Source organism: Dreissena polymorpha, chromosome 11 (genome assembly GCF_020536995.1).
Source record: "Dreissena polymorpha isolate Duluth1 chromosome 11, UMN_Dpol_1.0, whole genome shotgun sequence".
Taxonomy (NCBI): Eukaryota; Metazoa; Mollusca; class Bivalvia; order Myida; family Dreissenidae; genus Dreissena; species Dreissena polymorpha.
Genome location: NC_068365.1, coordinates 76523565 through 76548352, shown reverse-complemented (window position 1 = coordinate 76548352; position 24788 = coordinate 76523565). Strand labels below are relative to the sequence as shown.

Sequence of the window (24788 nt, the reverse complement as noted above, 5' to 3'; positions counted from 1 at the left end):
AAACACTTTTGAACTCAACCAACATATCATTAAGACAAACATTTTGACAAAGTTACATGAAGATTGGGCATGAAATGTGACTTCTACAGTGTTTACAAGTTTTTTTCTTTTTTTTTGACCTAGTTTTTGACCCGGCACGACCCAGTATCAAACTGGACCGAGATTTCATTGGGACAAAGCTTCTGACAAAGTTTCATGAAGATCGGACAATAAATGTGGCCTCTAGAGTGTTTACAAACCAAATGTGGACAACGGACGGACGGACAGCAACGGACAAAGACCGGTCATAAAAGCTCACCTGAGCAATCAGGTGAGCTAAAAATACTAACTTTTTAACTTTGTAATCCGTTTTATTTACCATATATTATAAATAAGACACATTTAAAACATGGATACAATAAATATAGGACATATTTGAATCTTTCATTTTATTTCATTAAAAAAAATAAAATAAGCGCATAGTCACATATAAATAAGATAAATTAATGACACAGTACAATATAAATAAGACACATTAGCATCTTTCAGAGTTTCCACATGTCTGTTAAAGCATGTTCATTATCTTAACATACATATTAAGATTATTTTTAGAAAAATCAACTCAAAAACATACCCCACCCTTCATATTTAACAAATGATTAAGGTATATCGATGTAAACTTGTGTATTAAAAAGTGAGTTTATTAACAGGCCTTCACGACTACCTTATGTGCAGGCATGCTTGTAGGAAAAAAGAAGCGAACATTTTATCCATATAAGAAACAAATATATTTGATAAAATTATTATTATTTTTATCTGATACAATTTAACTAGAGCTTTGTCACAGACGTGACGAATACCCCCACATGCCGCATTGTAGGCATTGACACATAATATTTTGCATGTCGTCTTCACAAAAAACAGCGGACACCATGCTCAATTTTTCAAACGCACTAAGTGACCCCTTGACCTAGTTTTTGAACCAGAAAGGCCCATGTTCAAACTTGTCCTAGAGATCATTTAGATAAAACTTGTGACCAATTTTGGTGAAGATTGGATGAAAACTACTTGAATTAGAGAGCGGACAACATGGTGAGGTTTAAAACGCACTAAGATACCACATGACCTAGTTTTTGACCTGGCATGACCCATATTCAAACTTGACCTAGACATCATCTACATACAACTTCTGACCAAGTTTGGTGAAGATTGGATGAAAACTACTTGAATTAGAGAGCGGACAACATTGTGATGTTTAAAACGCACTACATTGTAAGTGACCCTGTGACCTTGTTTTTGACCCGGCATGACCCATATTCAAATTTGCCCTTTACATTATCAAGATACAACTTCTGACCAATTTTGGTAAAGATTGGATAAAAACTACTTGAATTAGAGAGCGGACAACATGGTGAGGTTTAAAACACACTAAGTGACCCTGTGACCTAGTTTTTGACCCGGCATGGCCCATGTTCGAACGAACTTGACCTACACATCATCTAGTTACAACTTCTGACCAAGTGTGGTGAAGATCGGATAAAAACTACTTGAACTAGAAATGGCGCGGCAGAGGCCGACGCGTATCCCCACGCCGCATGTTTGACCCAAGGGCGCCCCAGGGTTGATCATGGGGCCATGCATAGTTGAGATTGACTGTATTGTCATAAGAGAAGTTCAGTATCAATTAGAAGTGAATGGGTGTAAAAATAAAGAAGTTATAGTAAAAGGCAATTTTGGGAGGGTGTGGCCTATGTGGGCGGGGTGCCCCAGGGTTGGTAATGGGGCCATGCATAGTTGAGATTGACCGTATTGTCATAAGAGAGGTTCAGTATCAATTTGAAGTGAATCAGTGTTTTAATGAAGAAATTATAGTAAAAGGCAATTTTGGGCGGGTGTGGTCTATGTGGGCGTGGCGCCCCAGGGTTGGCAACGGGGCCATGCATAGTTGAGTTTGACCGTTTTGTCATAAGAGAGGTTCAGTATCAATTTGAAGTGAATCAGTGTAGAAATGAAGAAGTTAATGTAAAATAACCTAAAAATTTTTTTATAGTAAATGGAATTTTTTGGTGGGTGTGGCCTATGTGGGCGGGCGCCCCAGGGTTGGGATTGGGGCCATGCATAGTTGAGATTGACCCTAATGTCATAACAAAAGTTCAGTATCAATTTGAAGTGAATCCGTGTAGAAATGAAAAAATTATAGTAAATGGAAATTTTTGGTGGGTGTGGCCTATGTGGGCGGGGCGCCCCAGGGTTGGGAATGGGGCCATGCATGGTTGAGATTGACCGTATTGTCATAAGAGAGGTCCAGTATCAATCTGAAGTAAATCGGTGTAGAAATAAAGAAGTAAATGTAAAATAACCTAAAAAAATGAGTGATAATTTCTGACGCGGCCCCACCCCAACCGCTATAACTTTTGACCCAGGGGTCAGATCAAAATTCCAAATAGTGCAGGGTCGCACATATGCTCATAGCTACCATGTGTGTAAGTTTCAAGGTTCTAGTGCTTTTAGTGTAGGAGGAGATAGTGGCCAGGACGGACGGACAGACAGACGGACGGACGGCGGAGATAACCACAATATCCCCACCTTTTTTTCAAAAAGCGTGGGGATAATTAGAGAGCGGACAACATGCTGAATGTTTAAAATGCACTAAGTGACCCCGTGACCTAGTTTTTGACCCGGCAAGGCCCATGTTCGAACTTGGCCTAGATATCATGTAGATACAACTTCTGACCAAGATTGGTGAAAATCGGATGAAAACTACTTGAATTAGAGGGCGGACACTTAATACGAACTGACAGACAGACCGACCGACAGACAGGTTCACTCCTATATACATGTATCCCCCAAAACTTTGTTTGTGGGGGTATAATTAAGATTTTTCCAACTAATTGTATAAAAACATATATTAACTAGAAATGGCGCGGCAGAGGCCGACGCGTATCCCCACGCCGAATGTTTGACCTAGGTGTGCCCCAGGGTTGGTAATGGGGCCATGCATAGCTGAGATTGACCGTATTGTCATAAGAGAAGTTCATCATCAATTAGAAGTGAATTGGTGTAGAAATGAAGAAGTTATAGTAAAAGGCAATTTTGGGTGGGTGTGACATATGTGGGCAGGGCGCCCCAGGGTTGGTAATTGTGCCATGCATAGTTGAGATTGACCGTATTGTCATAAGAGAAGTTCAGTATCAATTTGAAGTGAATCTGTGTAGAAATGAAGAAATTATAGTAAAAGGCAATTTTGGGCGGGTGTGGTCTATGTGGGCGGGGCCCCAGGGTTGGTAATGGGGCCATGCATAGTTGAGATTAACCGTATTGTCATAAGAGAGGTTCAGTATCAATTTGAAGTGAATCGGTGTAGAAATGAAGAAATTATAGTAAAAGGCAATTTTGGGTGGGTGTGGTCTATGTGGGCGGGGTGCCCCAGGGTTGGTAATGGGGCCATGCATAGTTGAGATTGACTGTATTGTCATAAGAGAAGTTCAATATCAATTTGAAGTGAATCGGTGTAGAAATGAAGAAATTATAGTAAAGGCAATTTTGGGTGGGTGTGGTCTATGTGGGCGGGGCCCCAGGGTTGGTTATGGGGCCATGCATAGTTGAGATTGACCCTAATGTCATAAGAGAAGTTCAGTATCAATTTGAAGTGAATCCGTGTAGAAATAAAAAAATTATAGTAAATGGAATTTTTTGGTGGGTGTGGCCTATGTGGGCGGGCGCCCCAGGGTTGGGATTGGGGCCATGCATAGTTGAGATTGACCCTAATGTCATAACAAAAGTTCAGTCTCAATTTGAAGTGAATCCGTGTAGAAATGAAAAAATTATAGTAAATGGAAATTTTTGGTGGGTGTGGCCTATGTGGGCGGGGTGCCCCAGGGTTGGGAATGGGGCCATGCATGGTTGAGATTGACCGTATTGTCATAAGAGAGGTCCAGTATCAATTTGAAGTGAATCGGTGTAGAAATAAAGAAGTAAATGTAAAATAACCTAAAAAAATGAGTGATAATTTCTGACGCGGCCCCACCCCAACCGCTATAACTTTTGACCCAGGGGTCAGATCAAAATTCCAAATAGTGCAGGGTCGCACATATGCTCATAGCTACCATGTGTGTAAGTTTCAAGGTTCTAGTGCTTTAAGTGTAGGAGGAGATAGTGGCCAGGACGGACGGACAGACAGACGGACGGACGGCGGAGATAACCACAATATCCCCACCTTTTTTTCAAAAAGCGTGGGGATAAAAACAAACAAATCAGGACATAAAGATAAACTTTTAATATATAAATTACCTTCCTTGATTATAATATTATTAGGTTGCAAGCCTGGGTAATTCATATTAACACTTTGCAAACATCTCTAAATTGATAACATCAACTCCATACATTTTAATCAGATAATTTAATTAGTGCCAAACAACTCAATAAGTGTACAGGCATTTCGACTAAAGGTGCGATAATCCTATTTATACCAATTAACCGAAACCTCCGCGGCATTTACTATATAAATCCAATTTACAGAACTTGTTATTTACGGAAACCTCCATAACTCATTTCATCAACTCAAACGTCTGCCATATAACAGTGAATATCCAAAGTGAATTGTGGGATGAGGGAATTTCCATAGAACATGAGTGAATCAACAACTGAATTTAATTTAACAGGTACCTCCTTTCAGAAAATGTTGCGTATGAGAAAAAGAATTTCTTAGTATAAAAAGCGTCTTTCTGTAAATTGTACTGAATATACAGTCACTTCAGTTTCTAATCAAGATATAACTTGTTAGGTCATTCATTCATGTGTATCACTGTATGTATGCATTAGCATGGTTTGGCAATCTCAAAACATATTATTTACCTACACTATTGCATTTTGTGTTATTTCTATGTTATACATTGGTACAAAAAACATTTTCAATGGTATATAATTAAATTTGTAAATGTTTTCCAAAAGGCAGTGGCTAGTCGTACGGCCCCGTACGGATAGACAAGAGGCTAGCCGTACGGCCCCATACAGGTAGACAAGAGGCTAGCCGTACAGCTCTGTTCGTATAGCCTTTCCTATGGAGATTGTCTAGCAGGCTTTTTAAGTATAGAATTGTCATTCAGTGCTTTTACTCAGTGATAAGTTTGTTTAAGCTCATACAAGTTAAAAAAAATATTCATCTGTTATGGCTTCCTTTCATGTAATACGGTTGCTTATTTGATTCTTTAATAAGCTGACGTTCCTAAGTAAGGTGTGAACAACTGTTTTAATAAGTTGTGGCATCGATATTATGAAATTTAATGACGGCAGCCGTCAAAGGTAGTTCTCAGAAATTGAGTTACACAAATAATTCAATTCGGTTTATAATTTGATTCTTTAATAAGCCGACTTTCCTATGTTAGGTGTGAAAAGTGTTTTTAATTAGTTGCGGCATCGATATTATGTCAAGGTAGTTCTCAGAAATTGAGTTAAACAAATAATTTAATTATCTTTTAGGCCACGACTTTTTTTTTTATTGGTTTACAAAAATTATTTTGAAAATGGTCCATCGGGCGGTCGAAAAAAAAAAAAAAAAAAAAAAACATCATTGGAAAAAAAGTTAATACTAATAACATCAGAACAAAGACAACATATCTTTTATAACCTTAACACAGAGACAAATTATGCAATGAAACACATCTATATCTTCAAATGAAATGAGTCCTAACAGCACCTTATGTATCATCAGGCAATTTTAAACACTCCATTACATGACATGCGTTCTTCTCCCATTAAAACGAAAAACTGCGCTTCATTTCCATAATTGGATGCGCACCATTACGCAATGCGATGCCCGTAAACTACTCATACACAAATTACCCGGTATGTGTTTGCTCTTACTCGACTTATGAGATCGTACATGAAAAAAATAATCGAGGTAGATCGATCCATGCGTCGTCGCGGTAATGTTTGTCAAAGTTGTTGTTGTCATGAAAACTCGTTGATTTACAACGCAAAACGTCTTATTTGAACTGACGCGAATTAATTTAATCATATTTGTCAACTTCGCTTTTGCTTTATTTTGATAATTTAATCCAAAGTTTAATGTTAGCAAGTGTTTTTTTACTGGAACTGTAAACAAGGAGTCAGTTAAAGTCTTCCGAAAATGTGCAGTCTGTGTGAATTGACAGTTTGACGTCATCAAAGGAAAGCCGCTTTCTGTCGGAAGCAATAAAGCGACAAATTTCGCGCCGAAAAAATTGGCTTCCTTTGTCTAGCAATCAACATGCCGAACCAATCGTGTGTTTGTTTCTCAATTGCAATCCTCCAATTTAATAAAAGTACGTGCATAGCTCCGCCTGCGAATCTTTTGCAGAGAACGGAGGCGGAGTTTAACGGTTAATTGAGCTAGTGTTTTACACAAGTTGAGTTCCGATTTGCCGAAATTACTCGGCCCTAAGCATTGAAACGACAAATACATTTATCAATGATTTTCCGAGATATACCGATTTGTTCCGATTTCCAAACTTTCTGTACAGTTCCTATAAACTATGGCGGATGTGTTTACAAAATTCCTAAACACATATATCGTAAATAATGGCAGTGTTTTATTGGATTATTTATACTTATTATCAAATACTATCGGGTTTGTTTAATATAATTAACATGTTAAACAATATAGTTGCGTCACAGACACGGAAATAAATGTTGATGGGGTCGACATTTGACTGACGCTGATTTTCTTATTGTCTGTAATTTTTACCCGAAATAAATTTTGAGAAGTGCCCATAAAAGGACTGGTACATAATGTGTGACATTTAAAAATATCCCGATCTCTGCAATATATGTGAACCAATCGTTGATTGTACTTACTTGATTTTATTCGCAACCGTACTCAAACCGGATCGTTTTTTTTTTCTCATTTCGCTCATTTTGCAGTGCGGTCGGGAATAAAATATTTAAAAAAAAGACGAATTTCCGATTTTATTTTTTTTCCCATTTTCCAAAAATTAGGGTCGGCGGTTTTGTAAACCAAGAAATATAAAAGTCGTGGCCTTAGAGAATTGATAAATAGATGGTTTCATACAAGCAATATATCAGTTACCTGAAAATGGCCGTGTCTTTAACTCTTGGGGGAAAATTCTCCACTTATGGTGCATTAATAGGCAAAATTGAACTGTACCAGCGTTCAAATTGTGTACAGTTTAACAAACATATGATTCTGTAAATAATGTATAATCTAGATAAGAGGTATAGGTTTTCTTAAATGATTAAGATAATAAAAGTTTGAATATGTAAGTACCACTTAAAATGAACATGGTGCTTATTTTCGGTGTAGATCGAGAAAGATGTACATGGATTCAAGCTTTTATATACCACAAACTCTGCGTTTGATCAAATTTAAGACAATTATCATTGTTTCCTTAGGTTTGAGCGAACTATTACTGTATATATCTGTGGATTTAGTTAAGTTTGTATACATGTATGGTGTGATTTCTAGTGCATCGCGCATGGCAATTCTTTAAAAATGATTTAAGATATGAGCAACTTCATTTGTCATACATGCGAACAAAGACACGGATAGCCTGTGTATTTACACTGTCTAATCAGTGTCTTCTTTGCTGCTGCATCATTACTATAGATATTAGTACAAATTACACCTCAAACAGCAATCATTGTCGTTCTGATGATTTATTTGTTTGCATAGTCGACATTACTTGTCGTGAAATGCTGCCTCATATTGTGAAAATAGGGTATATAACTTCTTGGTGTATATGCTATTGTCAAGTGCTATTATTTGAAAGTTTCCTTTTATTTGTTTGTTATAAAATTTTCTCATTGTGATATCGCAATTTTCATTGACTTAGTTATGATTATTTACTTAATATTTATTGTATACATTTGATATTTGCATGTACAATTAGTATTTATATTCTCCATAACTTTGATTTCTATTGATTGTTGTAATTGTTGTTTGGCAAAATAAATTTACATTTGCATATCTCACTTGATTACACCCTTTATATACTATGCACGAATCGGATTTCCAACCACGACGAATCATACACCAGACTGCAAATTCTGTGACGAGGACTACACGAGCCAGTCTTAAGGCTAGAAATTTCCGAATCTGCACGTAGAGCAATAATTAATCCATATATTTATGTGTCACAACAGCAGTACGGCTAGACAATCTCCATAGGCAAGGCTATACGAACAGAGCCGTATGGCTAGCCTCTTGTCTACCCGTACGGGGCCGTATGGCAAGCCTCTTGTCTACCCGTTCGGGGCCGTACAACTAGCCACTGCCTTTCCAAAAAGAATTGCAAGGTTTTATAATTAACCTAACAAAAATTCTAACAACTTATTAACATTTCCCCCATGTATGTCTGGTAACTCTCTCATGACATGAACTTCTTTAAAGCATACGAAAATGAAAACCATCCAAATCTAAATCAATATCCGAAAGGAATTATCCGAGAAAACTGCATGAAATACAATTATACAGAAATATCATTTTAAACACTTCTAAGCATAAAAATATTATTGCATTGAAAGGTAACGAATGGCTCCTAACTGATTTTAATAATGTATAATAATTATTTTACTTTATGCCCATATCTCTGGGTGAAAATGCTGAGTCAACATGCGATTTCGTGTTTGTTTTGTTTTTAAATGAAATCAAGGGAAGTAACTCTGAAAGGGTTAAACACAACCAAGTACTTTTTAAGTATTGTAACGAGTATACCGCCTCACGTACTCTGTCAGGATATCTCGTGTAGGTAGTATACCGTTGGTACGCATCAGTAATAGCCATCCCTTTGATTATAGTTGACCCCGATCCGGCGTTTCAATCCCTCGGGTTCATCAACAACGAAGCCAAATAAAAGTTTCAACAATTTAATACTGTGTTTGCTATATCATATATATAATATGATTATAGGTGCTACCTTATTTACGGGCAAAAGCTTTTTAAGTTTTTTGATAACCATGTATTTTAAATAAATATTTTGACATGATTGTGTTCAAAATATTATAATTGTTGCAATAATTAAGTAATGCATCCAAAAAAATAATCTTAAAGGGATCTTTTCACGGTTTGGTAAATTGACAAAATTGAAAACAGTTGTTTCAAATTCGCAAATTTTCGGTTTAGTTATGATTTTTTTTTAGGAAACAGTATAACTGAACATTTGCCATGGTCTAATATAGCCATTATATGCATCTTTTGACGATTTAAAAGTCTAAAAATTAAAAAGCGTTGCAACGCGAAACGATTGAATAATTTGGAGAGTTCTGTTGTTGTCGTTTAAATTTTTGAAACTACGACGATTGCTTAGATAACGTATAAAATACGCAATTTATGTATGTTTGGCAGGATAGCTCAGTTGGCTAATACTTTTTTACATCAGGATTCCGGGGGTCACTGGTTCGAGCCCTGCTGCGGGCTACTTTTTTTTTCCTTTTTTAAATTTTATTTTTGATTTTTTACTGGAGCTTTTAAGATTTAATGTTTACATTTATCAATATAAAGCATTTAATCACAAACTTAAATTCATGCGAAAATCTGTGAAAAGGCCCCTTTAAAACGAGTTACATGTTCCTAGCTTAAAAATCTAGCATCTTTCATTTTTTGTTGTTTTCTAGCCGCAGGAATTTAAAGCTGGTTCGGTGGCTGTGGTATAGTGGATGGGGTGTCTCCTAACTGGCTTAGTCACTGAGAGGTCTTTGTAGCGATCCCATAAGTGGGAGCATTCTTTAGATTACCCTAAAGACATACTATGGCGCACCATTTGGGTTGAAAGTCAAGAAGACCTACAAGGTAAAAAGAGAAATATACGTTGAAGTACAATAATTGTACGTCGACATACAAATATAAAATACACTTCGAAGTATATATTTGTACGTCGAAGTACAATTTGTACTTCGACATACATGTTTGTACTTCAACGTAATTCTTTTTGAACAGCCAATCAAAACACTTGTCTCTTGAGCCGCTTTTCCTTCAGATTTATTCATAATAAATGTTTAATATCTCATTTTTAATTGAGGACAAAATGAATAAAAATATCAGAATGGCAAAAAAACACATAGAAGTTTCAAGTATTTTATGCATTGAAATAGATTATATACAAAATTGAAGAAGATTCAATTGTTACCTTTTTTAAAATTATTCATCATATTGTGAGTATTTATTGATCATGCGGGGAAGAGTATCACGACCGTCCAGCACATTACTGTGTAGGAAATTCCCAACGGTAACCAAACAGTTACCAAACGATAACAGGATAATTATGTATAATTACTTTCCCGGTTGGTCGCTTTTTGTGATAACCATAATTTGCATAAGTCAGAGGTTAATTCCGCCACGCCAGGTCAATAAATACGCACAATATCTATGAGTAAGCGGTCGATAGTCGCATAATTTGGTATACATTATAATAATAATAATGTTTAATAAAAACGCACAATATCTATGAGTAAGCGGTCGATAGTCGCATAATTTGGTATAAATAATAATGATAATAATAATGTTCAATGTCAAATATCTCTAAAAGCAACATATGTAAGGTGTCTTCTAATTGGATAACCTCCAAGGGTCGGTGAAAATTGTACGTCGAAGTACATTTCTCGTTCTACCTAGTAGGTCTTGTAGACTTTCGACGTCATGGTATGTCATATAGACACTAAGTACTGGTCCTACCCAGGAAACAGTTTGTTTCATCAAATGTCTCAATTCAACTTAACAGCTTGCTAAAGCAGTTGCATTTAGCATACAGTACACTGATTTAACATAATCAAAATCATGTGATGTGTCAAATCAATTTTGATTGACAAATTTCACAGGATTTTTTTTTTAAATCCAAAAAGTTTAAGACAGTCAAATTACGCACACTACGTATTGAAAGCCATACCTGGAGCTTTTGTCTGTATACCACTGACTTCATCAGCAGAATGATTTCTACTGTTGGGAAACGTTAACACCGCTAATTGTCTTCTTATTTATTTTAATGTATAATTATTTGTAACAGCATAACAGCATACTTGTTTTGCAATTAAAATATTTAATAAATACAGGTATCTTGCAGGTTTCTAATTTTCTTTCGCAAACTATTGTTGAATAGTTTAAATTTTGTCGCCACTTAAAAGCTAGCCATTTTGTAGCAATTCTTAAATCAGAGTCTAAACTGCATACACTTAGCTCTGTAGTTACAATTTGAATGCAAATATTAGAATGCATCATGTTATATCATCCATATTTTTTATTTAAACATTCAAATAACACATAACACAGTACATATATAAATAGGTATGTGTTATTGTGTGGCGATACAAAACACTTCACATCATTTGTTTGCACATAAAATAATTGTTACAAAATAAGTAATACTAAAACAGTGTCATCAACCTACAGTACAAGAATATTTACGTATATGAAATTACAAAGTGATGTTATTTTATTACCTTTTACAAAATTAACAATTCTGGTTTTGTACTAGCCATAAAACATTTATCATGGATTAACAAGTAACAACCAATTTATTAATTACACAATAGAATAGAAATCATATTAAATGCATTATCCATTTACTAAACAAGCTATTTGCTACTGTTTAGAATTACACTACTGTTTAGAATTACACTATCTTACTAAAATGATCACAACAGGCACTTAGTGCTTTTACATAGTTGTGGTAAGTTTTGTATTACTAGTTTGACATTTATTGGCAGACACTTGTCGATATACAGACTAAATATGGATGGGAACTTTCATATTTTTTTCAGCATAATTGCCTTCAAATTGTTAATTTAATAACCCTTTGACGTTGTTTGCACATCTGATATTATTTTGCCATAGCTGAATTTTGTTTATATATACCAGATATAGACTTTTCAAAGTTCTATAAAAGTTCACACATGTCCCATCCAAGTAAACCAACAGAACCAATAAAGATCACCGCAGATAATAACTGTGTGTATAGCTTGGATATTTTGATAGTTCAGGAATCCCTCCTTTGTTGATTTCTGTAAACCAAAACTGTCAGTTTTGCTGGATAGAATGGCTTGTGTGATGCCCAGCTCTTGCCTTAGCAGAACAGCTTCTAAAAACGGAAAACCAACAAATATCTTAAAATTTGGTCAATAATGCAGACAATTTATAAATGTCTTGTTTTTTGTTTATTTCGAATCTGGAAGATTTTTTACGTAAGATTGTGGTACGAAAATCCAACGGTATTGGATTTTGTGGTTTTAGGCCTAAACTTATTATAGTGATATGTAACCTTTAAGAATATCGGTAAAGTGCGAGCAGACGAGGCGTAAATACGTTAAAATTTAAGCTAAAAGACTAAAATGTTAGATCTGAATATCTTTAAATTTTGTGAATAAATGTGTTTTTGATGGATAACAACGACAACGTACCAGAATATTGCTCATGATCACACGTAAAACTTCTTTCTGAGAGCGAATGGAAAATGCGTCACGAATTCTGACAAATAAACAGTAGGGGGTCGTTATTGAAATACCGCGAGAATACTGGAAGATTAGAGATGCCAACTATAACGTTTAAAACAAATAATTTTTTAACAAGCGTTTGTGATTTGTCAGGATAATAATAACAATAAGATATAGAAAAGATCAAAGCAAATAAATTCGAAAGAAATCTGAGATTCGGCAATATATTTAAGACGGGTTACGATGACGTAAATTGTGTTTGGTAAAGACTGTCACTATATGCAGTGAACCAGTCTTCGGCTTATACTCACTGAAGATGAGTATTCAGGGGAGATAATTGAGTAATGACTTAATTCTGGAACGGTTGCGAAGAAAAACAAATAATGCGAGAATATATAGTACGATTCACTAAACAATTATGATGTCATTGATATAATTTTCCTGAGGTATGTTTTTACATGTGATTTAGCTTATGTCAAAGTGTTTTTGATTTGTTCAAGGTCATAAATAGCATCGCGAAAATATATGTCGCTTGGCAATTTTTTTTTGAGACGCATCCATATGTGGTATTCTTATGTAATTTTATGTCTAAATTTCCATATGTATGAACGTTCAACGCCCGCTTCTTGGGCTTTTTCCCGTATAATTTGCATATAGCTAATACAATATGCAATGCGGGCGTCCCTGAATATAAGTGGACACAATGGACGAGGAAGGACCGAGCCTATGCACCGGGATCTTCTTAACTGTAGTTATTACATAATAATTACATTTACTGTACTAAAGCGTTAATATTAAATAGTTAACGGAGGAGCTCTCATTTGTCTGAACATTCTATTTTCCATCCTGTTAATTTTTTTGTATAATAAGTGAATGTAATGAATATACCGTAGTTTTTGGTTGTCTTAAGGAGGTGTGAACTCCAGAAAGAAGATGCTCAGACCGAATTCTGAGTCCGTATTTATAGATTCCGACTCAGTTACCACGTGACAAAATGAACCAATGAAATCCTCGTCTTTTAACAACAAAGTGTGCTCAGGTCCATTCCTTAAAACATATAACAATCTAAACTCAATACATCATATACAGCTCTTTGGTCAAATGAACAGCTTTAACGAAAAGCAGTATTTACAAATAATCAGCTGAACATAGATATGTGAAACAAACAATCGCCGAACTTAACAAATCGTAAGGCGTATGAATAGGTGAGACAGTAGAAACTCCGCCCCATGAGAAATAACATCTGTTCATATAAATATTAACATTTATATAATGCAACAAATGACTTGGCTGTATCTCGGCAAAACATCCAAATACATCTCAAAGGATTACTGTTAAATTATAAAAAACAATAATGTTAATACTGATCAGACGCTGAGACCTAGCTAACAGGCGAAAAATAGTTCGCGCCGGAACTTTACATGGCGGTCACTTTCAAAGACGCTGACTAACAATATATTTTACTGATTAAAAAGTAAACATTTAAAGTTATGGATCATAAAGGGGATGAATGTAATTACATTCACAAAATTAACTTCTGCCACTATTGTAAGTTTAAGTGTGCAGTATAACCTACGCGACATGAAATCGACAATCAAACGAACTCGGAGTTTAGTGTTTGACAAAAGACAGTGACAGACTAACAAATAGCAATATTTGCTAGATAAAGGATAAACAATGGTGATTTCAAGTGGATTCAGCTGGCTTCCTCCGTAGGCTTTCCAGGTATTTTCTGTCGATGTGTTATGAATGTTTATAATGTATACATTTTCACAATGTCACCTGTTTCCGGGAGTGATACAAATGTCAAGTAAGGAAACTTTCCTTACACTCTCCCCTTCTTGCCGAAAAAATCTCCTGATTTTTTTTCTTAAAGATTATTATGCCCTAAGATATACACTTGTAGATTAACACTGTAACACTTGCTTAGGAATTATTATGTCCTAAGATATACACTTGTAGATTAACACTGTAACACTTGCTTAGGAATTATTATGTCCTAAGATATACACTTGTAGATTAACACTGTAACACTTGCTTAGGGATTATTATGCCCTGAGTTTCTTTATGCAATTAATACTGAAGTACTGAATAAATGTTAATTGTATTAAACGTTAGTTAATTGCATTAAATGTTAGTTAATTTCAATTTATTTTCATTTCTTCTTGAGACTTCTTGATGTACTTCCCGAACGAGACTCCGAAGAATGGAGGCGAAGTGGGATGCCTTCTAGCGAAGAGATGAAAGTATTGTATGGTCCCTCAACTTGTGACATGCTCAGGGAAGAAGCTGCTTGCAGACTGGCGACTATGTTGCTGTCACATGGTCCATTTTTTCAACAGCGATGTTTCTGAGGGCCATGTAATTAAAATGGCGCATCTGTGCTTCATGGGAGTTTATAGATGGTGGAAAAAGAGGCATCCCACCAGAGCAAAGTAGGGCCATGGCAATGTCCTTTATTGCAGAGTTGACATCTGAGGATAACCCGAGACGATACTGAGCCAGGACTTGGAGGAATCAGTAGTTGTCTTGGCGCCACAGGCGAGGAATTGGGCCAGACCTGCAACACGGGAGTATTCTGTGCAGGACAGACTGGTCTTCGGGACTTCGGGAGGCGCTGTGTGGATGGTGGTGCCTGAAGTTGACGGGGAAGAGACTTCGGGAGGGGCTGTGTGGATTGTGGTGCCTGAAGTTGCCGGGAAAGAGATTTCGGGAGGGGCTGTGTGGATGGTGGTGCCTGAAGTGGACGGGTTAGAGACTTCAGGGGTGTGTGATGCCCATCTGCTGAGGAAATAACTTCCACAGGAGACTTCGGTTGACACGTGGGTACTTCCACAGGAGACTTAGGATGATATGTGGGTGATGATGTGTTTGGTGACTTCGATGGATTTTCAAAGTCATTGAACAATTGCTCGAAGGTCAACTTCCCACTATGAGACGGGGCGGCAACGGCACTGAGGGATATGTCAGGATCACGTTTCTGGACTTTTCTGGGTGGCGACTTCTGGGGAAAGTGTAAAGAGATCTTTGGTGATTCAGGTAGTGGGGAAATCGGACATAGAGTGGGCGAACGTGCATTTAAAGTCAGGGGGTCTTCGATGAGTACAATATCCCCGATATCAACACCTAGACATCTTGCCAGACGGTCAGATGGCACGTCCTCGCAAGATGTCCAGCTGTCCAGACAAGGCGGAAGATCGCTTTGTGTTTGGGCGACTGCCATCCGCCGAAATAGGGCTTCTCGTTTCTTTGGGTGCCCGATAACGGCTGGTGATACGGTCACTCTTCTGTAGTCCTTGTCACCTTCCCACAGAACCGCATGAACTCCTGATTGGGCCATGGTCACAATTACGGTAGTGTTGACTTGCGGTTTCGTCGGGGAATATGGTTCGACGGACCGCCAACCCTTCTCCCACTCCGTGATGGAACGCCCCTTTGGGTTCTTGGAACACCAACCCCTGACGGCATCCTTCAGGTAATCTGAGGCAGGGCCCTCCTCCGGTATCCCAATGGCACGCTTGTAGTCCTCAGGATTTATTGCTAAGAAGAAGCCACATCTCTCGCGTAAGAAGTGATGTTTCTCATCGTCCGCGATCACCCTGACGTGACACTCACTTACATGTCTCTTGAGGTAAACCATCCGTCTCTTGGATTTCTCATCTTCGCTGCACCACGGACAGACCACCCGTAGGTACCCGTGGTTGCTGACGTGGTTCCTCAGCTGATCACGAGTTGTAAAAATCCTTTCGCATCTGGCAAACCACCGAACGTCATCTGGAATACACAATAAATTGGTCCTCCCAAGGAATTGCTAAAATTATACGATAAATAGCTGTGATAAATTTTAAAAGACCATGGTGATAGGCTCGGTTTCAAGTACAGACCAGGACATGTTGCTACCGTTGAAGGATTGAATCTGCGTTTGCAAACCAAGGATAATAAATAACGCCGTTAACGAGTGCCCTCATCTATATTACACTTCACTGTAATATCACCATGTGCTCAACGTACACAATTTACGAATGAACACCTTCGTCCACACAGCTATTGGCCCTGAAATGCAATAGTCGCGAGGAAATGAAATTGTTTGGATCACACACCAAACGCAGTAAGGTCCTCTCACCCTTCTTCGAAGGGTCTTCCTCACCCTCACGGTAGGCCTACCGATTTAAGAACACCCGGCTTCGGAAACAAAAATATAAAATAACAAAATCTGTAACGCAATTCAAGTGTTTTTATTCTACAAGCAGTGATGCATATACATATGTATTAAACCATCCACTTTGGTTTCTTGGAGCCACGATATGGCAAAAGCCGATCAATGTGCACAGCTTTTGGTGGTTTGTTTGGAGAAGTGCGAACCAGATAAACCATGTCATCAATGCGCTTCTCAATCATAAATGGCCCAATCCATCTACTATTTAATTTGCTACAAACGCCAACTCTTCTTGTCGGGTCGTGCATCCACACTGCTGATTTCTCTGGTAGGTCCCTGAATTTAGCCTTTCGGTCATAATACTTCTTTCGGTATGTTGAATGTTTTTTCAAGTGTTCGCGAGCTATGTCATGCGCTTTTTCAATGTACATACGCTGTTGGAGCGAATATTCCTCTATGGTTTGAGCACTCTTCTCAGCTACTCCAGTTGCCAGTTCACATGGCAGAACAACATTTCTCCCGAACACCATTACATTTGTTGATAGCGAAGTCGTAGAATGTGGCGTCGCCCAATATGCCATCATTACTTGTGGGACTAAACTGTCCCAACTAGTTTGGTTTTTACTGCAGTATTCTGAAAGCATCTTCGTCATCGTCCGATTTGCTCTCTCGACGGTACCATTCGCCTGGGGTCTGAAACTAGTGGTTCTAGTTTTGTTGATTTTTAATAATTCACACTTGTCCTTAAACAACTTGGACTCAAAATTTCTACCTTGATCAGTATGTATTTCCAACGGGGTGCCGAACCTGCAAATGAATTGGTGAAGAAAAACATTTGCTACCTCTTCCGCTTCTTGGCTTTGCAATGGAAAAGCTTCGGTCCATTTTGTGAACTCATCAACCAGCACTAGAACATGCCGATTGCCATTTTCAGTCGTTGGCAATAGACCAAGTATATCCATTGACACACGTTCCATTGGCCCGCCCGTGGTTTGATTTCCCAATGGTGCCCTATTTGAGGTCCGACTTGGCTTTCTGGAAGCACAAACATCACAGGTTTGACAGTATTGCTCAACATCAAGCCGCATCCCAGGCCAGTAAAAGTGTTCTTGTACTTTTGCAAGAGTGCTTTTGAACCCAACATGAGCAGATGTTGGTATGTCATGGCAAAGACACAGAAGATCTTTCCAGAGTGACATTGGTACAACAAGTTGAATCTTGACATCGGCGTCGTTTGTAAATTTTCTGCAGAGAAGTTCTCCTTGAAGTTCAAGACTTTCCCATTGACTTCACAAAGTTTTAAATTTCGGCGATCCACCCAGGATATCTTTCCATTCGGGTCTTGTGTTTGAGTTTTGTTAAGCACGTATGATGGGGCCAATGTTGTCATCATTGAGTTGTTTCGCTTGGACCGTCGCTGACTCCAAGTTTTGAAGCAAACACGGCATTGGTCCACTGATTTGGATTTAACTGTCACCACCCTTACTGACTGACTCGAATGTTCCAAGTAACACTGTTCCAGGCCGCTTATTTCACCGATCTCTTCGGGACTCGCTGAATAACGGACACATACTTTACACGGCTTTCTGGACAATGCCTCGGCATTGGAGTGGCTCTTTCCCTTTCGGTGCACAATCTCGTAGAACATAGTTCCTGCAGTCATCTAGCCATTTGTCCGGTTGGCAATTTTAAGTTTTTCATCCAGCTGACTGCAGAATTATCAGTAAGGAGAAGTACACGTTGACCGTATAGGTATGTATGAAACTTCTTTAAGGCAACGACAACAGCAAGCAGCCCTTTCCGCGTAACACAATATGCCCTCTCATGCAAATTGAGTGTCTTGCTCATGTATGCAATGACACGCTCTTTGCCTTCGTCATCCATTTGGGAAAGTACAGCACCCATGGCAAATTCACTTGCGTCCGTGTCTGGTATGAACTGCTTCCCTAGTTGTGGGTAACTCAGTATTGGACTTGAAACGAGCTTCTATTGCAATACCGTAAATGCTGTTTGACAATCGCTATCCCAAAGGAATTTTGCTTTCTTTTCGCATAACTTGTGCAGTGGCCTTGCTATATGTGCAAAATCTTGGAGAAATCGTTTGTATTAGGAACAAAGTTTTCGCAGGATCTGTCCAAACACCCTCTTCGGAAACAATATGTCCAAGAAACGAAAATTGCTTTTTAAAGAGAACGCACTTCGATGCTTTCAGTTTTAGCTTTGCAGCTTTTAGTCGCTCCAGCACATGCTCAAGTCTTTCAATCCCTTGTTCAAATGACATGGCCGGCATAATAATGTCGTCAATGTAAACGAGGCATTCTTCCCACTGAAGCCCTCTCATAACGTTTTCCATAAGACGTTCGAAGGTAGACGGGGCATTTACAAGGCCGAAGGGCATGACCTTAAAGTGATAAAGTCCTGAGCCTGTCGCGAAAGCAGTTTTCTCCTTGTCAGCCGGGTCAAGCGCAACTTGCCAAAATCCTGAATTAAGATCCAAACAAGAGTACCATTTAGAGTTAGCCAGAGCATCTACACATTCATCGACACGTGGAATGGTATATGCATCTTTTATTGTGCAATCGTTCAACCGTCGATAATCCACACAAAATCGTGTTGAACCATCCTTCTTGCTTATCAGGACAACATCGATGCCCAACTACTTTCTGATGGTTCAATTACACCTTTGGCCAACATGTGTTCTATCTCGTCCTTTTCTTCTGTTCGCTTGATTAGTGGTTGTTTCCGCGGTGCCTGGCGAGTGGGTGCAGCCGTTCCTGTATTGATTCGGTGTTGGACTAGGTCAGTGTGTCCAAGGTCGTCAGTTGAATTTGCAAACACGCTTTCATACTTAAGAAGTACATCTGTTAATTGGTCTATTTGATGCTTTTCTAAATCGGTACTGCTTCGATCAAGTCTTGTAGATGGTCTGGTAATCCTCTAAACTCCCTTTCATCAATTCGATTACAGCTGAAGGTGTTACTGATTGATACTTCTGTTTCGTCATAAGCGTCTGTTTCGTAATAAGACTCACATCTGGCGACTGCAACATTTTCAAATATGGATACGGGCTCTTCTCCAGTATTGGCCATGTGGATAGTAAATATGTCACTGGTGGTTGTAATGATACCTTCTATCACTAATAAGTTCGGTTCACTCAGGTCAGTGTTCTTAGTTACAAGGGCCAGACATGATAAGCTATTTGGATTTTTCTATTTTAACATTTACGCTAGCTTTTGAAGAACCAGGAATGTGTTTCCTCTCAGTCGTCAGAACGCGACAAGATGCATTTGCCTCCCCTCCTATCCAACACTTTATTTGGAATGATTTAGTATTGATCAATGAGTTCTTGTAATCTATAGCAGTTGCGTGACTCAACAGTAAGTCTGGTCCAAGTATGCCATCTGATACAATGTCACACACCAGTATTTGTTGGTATATTTGGTCTTTCCCAAAAATTATAGGGACGTTCATTTTGCCATACAGCTTGATTGATAACCATCTGCACCTGTCAGTTTGTTTTGGGTCTCAATTAATTTTGGCTTCCGTAGGTGGTCAATCTGATCATATGCTCGCTTCGACATCAGCGATGCTGTTGAACCGTTGTCTGCAAGGAACGTGAAGGTCTCATTTAGTATTTTACATTTCGTATACATGATTTTATCCCACTGGTCCATGATCTCTTGATTATGAAAAGTACCATTTCGTTCGTCTACAATATGATTTAGATCTAGAATTTGATTTGGCCCTGAATGTACCACTGTCCCTAGGCCACTCAAGCCAGCGGTTTGAAGTTTTCAGAAATCTGTTTAACTTGTTTGAATTGGGGGCAATCCCGAATGTAGTGATGTTTTGACTTACAGTGGTGGCAGCCGCTGTATGTCTGCGGGTCACGAATCTTCCTGTACTTTGAGCTACTTTCAAAGCGGTAACTACTGTTTGACTGTCGTTCCAGTGTGTCGAGCCTCGTCAAGATTTTCTGCATATTTTCTTGAATGCTGTTTACTTTTCCATTTGAAACACTTATACTATCCGATTTGGTGATAACCCTAATGTTGGTTTGACGTTTCCTATCTGCGCCCTCCATGATTGATTCGTATTGTTCAACTGCTTCAATGACTTCAAAATGGCTTGGGCATCGTCTGTCCATGCACCTGCATTTCATTTCCGGGGAAAGCGATTTGTAAAACTGGTTTAAAGCTACACTCTATTGACCAGCTGTACCTATTTTTGGGTATGCACGTTGAGCAATGAGTCTCAGGTCAACTCCAAAGGAAGCTATTGTCTCGCCTGCCTGTCTTTTCCGACTTTCAAATTTGGCTAAATATCGTGGTTGTTGTTTTGAGCTACCAAATCGTTCATCAAGTCTTCTTACAAGAATTCGATACGATTGTTTGTCTTCTTGTGGTAGACCAATGTAGAAGGTCCTTGCCGACCCTTTAAGGCACGATGACAGTACAAGTAGCTGTGTCTTCTCTGGCCAGTTTCCTAGTGCAGCACAATTTAAAAAATGAGATAGTATTGTTCCCAGTCCTATTGACCGTCGAATTTGTCCGGTTTTACCGATGGTGTCCCCTTCTGGCGACCAAAGTTTGGTACTGGGCTGGAAAATGGGTATCTTCCATCTCCCCTGTTATGGTGGTCCTCTTGCAATGCGTCTTCATAATCACTATCGCTGTCTTTCTCCACCCTCGGATAATTTATTCTTATTCTTTGGGTTGGTTGTCTAGATCTGAGAATTGTTTGTTGTTCCCTGCTCGTCACTCATCCTCGCTCATCCGTATTGTTATCGTTTGCCTCAGGCATTGTCGCTTGTCTATCAGATTCGCCGCCGTTACCTACAATAAAACGATTCCCCGGTTATCTTCCCAAATTTGGCTGTGAATGTGTCCCTACCACGTCTCCGGGTATGTCCCTATCATCGCCATGTTTATCGTTAATAATAATTTCTGAATCATCAGACATCATTCTGAATTTCCTGAAATAAAGAAAACATAACATATATGCAGCAAGTCGTCTTCATGGGTCCTTCTATGTAGACTTGTTTTACCGGTGCATAGGTCTTCTCTCCGTCTTTGGCTGTAGGTCCAATCGCTGGATGTCGCTGAAAGGACATCCCACTTCTGACACCAGTGTAACGAGTATACCGCCTCACGTTCTCTGTCAGGATACCTCGCGTAGGTAGTATACCGTTGGTAATAGCCATCCCTTTGATTATAGTTGACCCCGATCCGGAGTTTCAATCCCTCGGGTTCATCAACAACGAAGCCAAATAAAAAATTCAACAATTTAATACTGTGTTCGTTATATCTATATATATATATATAATTTGCATATAGATAATATAATATGCCAAGCGGGCGTCCCTGAATATAAGTGGACACAATGGACGAGGAAGGACCGAGCCTATGCACCGGGATCTTCTTAACTGTAGTTATTACATAATAATTACATTTACTGTACTGAAGCGTTAATATTAAAAAGTAAACGGAGGAGCTCTCCCTTACAGAAATCTAAGGCCTCTGGCTACCTATATCGGCTACCTAGCTGCAACCTAGCGGCTACTCAGCCGCAACCTGTAGCGGTTGAGTAGCTGCTAGGTAGTTTTTCGTATGCAAATTAGTTTTCCGGCTTCTTAGTAGCGGCAATGTAGCGGCTATCTTTTCTGGCTTCCTTTCGGCTACCTGTTCTGGCTACGTAGCGGCTACCTTTTCTGGCTACCTAGTAGCGGCTACGTAGCGGCTACCTTTTCTTGCTACCTTCCTGCTTACCTAGTAGCGGCTACATTTTTTGTCTATAAATAGAACTACCTAGAGTGCATGGTAACAATAATAGCAACTGGGGTATTTCAAAATTGTAAACAGATTTTTCAAATTAAACACATTTTTAATTCCAAATTTAAGGCAAAAATGTTATAACACAGCCTCATCAATAGAAAAAAGTGTTCCAGCAAATGCTTAAATTCAAACATCAAAACAAGGGATGTTTGTAAAACATGCATGCCCCAAATGGGCTATCAGTTGTAGTGGCAGCCATTGTGTGAATACGTTTTAGTTACTGTGACATTGACCTTTTACCTAGTGACCTGAAAATCAATAGGGGTCACTGGCCAGTCATGATCAATGTACCTATGAAGTTTCATGATCCTAGGCCTAATTATTCTTGAGTTATCATCAGGAAACCATTTTACTGTTTCGAGTCACTGTGGCTTTGACCTTTGACCTAGTGACCTAAAAATCAATAGGGATCATCTTCCAGTCATGATCAATGTTCCTATGAAGTTTCATGATCCTAGGCGTTAGCATTCTTGAGATATCATCCTGGAAACCATTTTACTGTTAAGAGTCACTGTGACCTTGACCTTTGACCTTGTGACCTGGAAATCAATAAGGGTCATTTGCCAGTCATGATCAATGTAGCTATGAAGTTTCATTATCCTAGGCGTAAGCACTCTTGAGTTATCACACGGAAACCATTTTACTATTTCGAGTCACTGTGACCTTGGCCTTTGACCTAGTGACCTGAAAATCAATAGAGGTCATCTGCCAGTCATGATCAATGTAGCTATGAAGTTTCATGATCAATACACAATTGATTATTCTGCCACTAGAATGGTTTAAAACTGATTTAAAAGCACTTAAAAGTATGTATTTCTGATGTGTCCAAATCAGAAAAAATTAAAACTGCGATCGTGAATGAAACGTCTGAAGTGGTTGAATCCTGGTCTAATGTTTGCTAGCACTATAACAATTTCAACAGCTGTTTCACGAACACGATCCTTTACACCGACTCTCTGCAGACTCGACTTGTCAACGAACCCGTATGGCGCAATTTGTAACTCTACGTGTTTTCCAAACAACGACGACAGTTCAGGTTTTAACGGGGGTACTTTAATGTTGAGTTACATCAGTATGATCAACTCCAAAACAATCTGTGTGATGGATAGCCTTTATAGGTATCTGAAATAAAAAAAATTAATATACTAATACATAATATAAATCACATAAACTCTGAAATAAGAGAATACATATTAAACACATTTACAATACTAAATGCACAATAGTTTCAATTGACATTCTAGTGGAGAACGTTTATAATTTACCTAACAAAGCATTAAAAAGTAATACAAACATATCAAACAAGGTAAGACATACACAATGGCATTTCATGAACATTGTTCACATACAATACATTAGCTAAAGAAACTTCAGCGTACAGTTAATATAGTATTGACATACCTGTACGCTGAAGCCCTCCCCGTATCGAAAGTCAACCAGAGTCGTTACATATTGATGTCACGCTATAAAACAAAGAAAGCTCATTTTCTTGGATACATTTCTACATATATTGGTGAATGAATGTAAATTACTGCATCGGGGAATATTTTAAGGTTCAAATGTTCAGAATGCATCTTACAATAGATGAAAATAACTCTCATCAGTCTGAAATTCACAATTTTGACACCATTGTTGCTTTGTCACGTGAAGAGTTTTCATTTGGATACTTTCGAATCGACCTTTACATTTTTTGCTAAAATTGTAAACATAACTTTCGTTTTCTGAAATCTATTATTTGTGATAAACATACGTCTGGTGGATTATAAGACTGATTTCAGTGTGAATCAGGTAGTTACAAATAATATTTACTTCGAGTTTGTATTTACACTACAATTTATTTACAAAACAAGCCAAAATAATCTAAAATACCGGGAAATGTCATTCTGAATTTGAAAACACTTGAGCACATGGTACGTTTCTAAAAATAGAAATAATGTCATTTGACCGTGAAATCTCGGGAGATTCGGATTTCAAGAAAGTCTGACACATCGCTGTTTTTCTCGATATGTAAGAGCAGAATTGATAAATTTAAAATGTTTAAGAGGAACTGTGTGAAAGAATATATCAGTTACATGTGAAAATGTCAATCTTTCCGATTAAGTGGTTGATTTGGGCCAATAACTGCATTTAAAAGCTGTTTTGGAACGGTCTTTCTTAACTTTCAACTTTTCGGGAACTTCTGGTTGACTTTCCTAATGGGATTGGTCCATAACTATAAAGTCGCGCCAGTAAAAAATCATAAAAAGCGACATTTAAAGTTATGGTAGCCAGAACTAACAATTCATAATACATTACCGATTTAGGGAATCGAACACCTCTCACTTACACATCTACATGTGCGGCTGCTGTAAATTAAATACACGCAAACATTAGTTAGTGCCATTTAGTTAAACTGGTTTAAA

General features: G+C 38.2%; 1 protein-coding gene and 2 long non-coding RNA genes across 6 annotated transcripts in view; 1 reads left to right on the top strand and 2 right to left on the bottom strand.

The window, feature by feature from the left end:
- The window catches only part of LOC127850523 (DNA ligase 3-like), a 52157-nt gene extending 43521 nt beyond the window's left edge, over nt 1–8636 (bottom strand). For 2 of the 4 annotated variants that reach the window (XR_008035335.1, XM_052383630.1), the window contains exon 1: nt 8550–8636. The gene's annotated coding sequence lies outside the window, so the exon portion shown is untranslated. The remainder of the gene's footprint in view (nt 1–8549) is intronic. The other 2 variants (XM_052383632.1, XM_052383631.1) reach the window with 2 other exon arrangements.
- LOC127850524 (uncharacterized) lies at nt 2878–4032 on the top strand. The gene is made up of 2 exons (XR_008035336.1): nt 2878–3162; nt 3312–4032. It is a non-coding gene; the product is annotated as an uncharacterized LOC127850524 (long non-coding RNA).
- A 13742-nt stretch (nt 8637–22378) lies between the features above and the next one.
- On the bottom strand, nt 22379–24036 carry LOC127849531 (uncharacterized). The gene is made up of 3 exons (XR_008034896.1): nt 23966–24036; nt 23788–23849; nt 22379–23508 (listed from the first exon to the last, which is right to left on the bottom strand). It is a non-coding gene; the product is annotated as an uncharacterized LOC127849531 (long non-coding RNA).
- Nucleotides 24037–24788: the final 752 nt, after the last annotated feature.